Below are 1187 nucleotides of genomic sequence, written 5' to 3' on the forward strand. Positions count from 1 at the left end.
CAATATCAAATAGACCGTATGGAGCTATAACTATTTTCACATTTACCCTTTCACTGCTCAGATTTTCTAATAGCAGACTACACAACGATTTGGTTTTTTAACGTACACAACTCAAAATTCGTAAACATGAGATCATTTCGCTTTTAGTTAGTCAAAATGATTGATCGTTGTATATATTTTTCATCATAGTATAAAGTAGTTATTGGAGAGCTGCATTGGTTCGTCACTCAAAGTGAACGCCGTCTTTTCGCATATCTTAGGGAAAACATAGCTTTCGATTGAAAACGTTAAATATTTTTTTGTTGTTTACGGTCAATGTTCTGATGAGTTTACAATGCTATACATCGATAAACGATATATTACGCATTTTTTCAATAAAAAAATCAAGTATGGAACTGACGGTTTGTTGTAGTTATATCACAGGAATTCTCGAACATCTAGTAGAAAGTTCTTATAATTTTTACACGGTGTTAAATTTAATTCATTTTTTGCAAGGGAACTCTCTGCTTCCTTCCTTTGCCCTCCCTATATAGCTTTCCGTTTCTTAATTTACAACTTGATTTTCGGGCGCCTTAATGTAAAGAAGAATATCTTCTTATTCATGCTAACTGTTATAGTTAAAAAAGAATAATCTGATTTTTAATTGTTGACGCTACGCCGTTACACACGGTTTCAAGTGGCCGAAGACTTGTATCCCTTTGCACGCGGATCTGAGCAAGGTTTGATTAATGTGCTGGGAATTTTCTCGATTCCATTCTCAACATTTTTGTTCAATGATTGCGGAAGATTTATGTATGTGATATATCTTATCCGCAGCTTGCGTCGAAGTCTTTCATTTATAAGAAATAGAAAAACATTATATGGCCAAAATGATAATTCTAATGTTTTATCTTTCTTTCAATACAACCCTGCAGCCACCGGATCAAACAAGCTTGTCTTTAATTAATGGCTACGATTTTATTGCGGGTGTGCGAACAACCCGTATCCCAACCATCTATAGCTCTACTTGAATATGACTCGAGTCAAACTAACTAGAATCAAGCGAAAAAGCGCAGGCTCCTGTGGGCACCCGAGACTTTGAAAATTGATAATTAAAAAAGCACTGATTCAACCTGAACAAGTAAAACTTCCATGGCCTCCTAAAAGAGCTTTCCCCTTGACAGCGGTGACTATGGAAGCTAAGTTCT

This window comes from Varroa jacobsoni, unplaced genomic scaffold (genome assembly GCF_002532875.2).
Source record: "Varroa jacobsoni isolate VJ856 unplaced genomic scaffold, vjacob_1.0 scaffold_1173, whole genome shotgun sequence".
Taxonomy (NCBI): domain Eukaryota; kingdom Metazoa; phylum Arthropoda; class Arachnida; order Mesostigmata; family Varroidae; genus Varroa; species Varroa jacobsoni.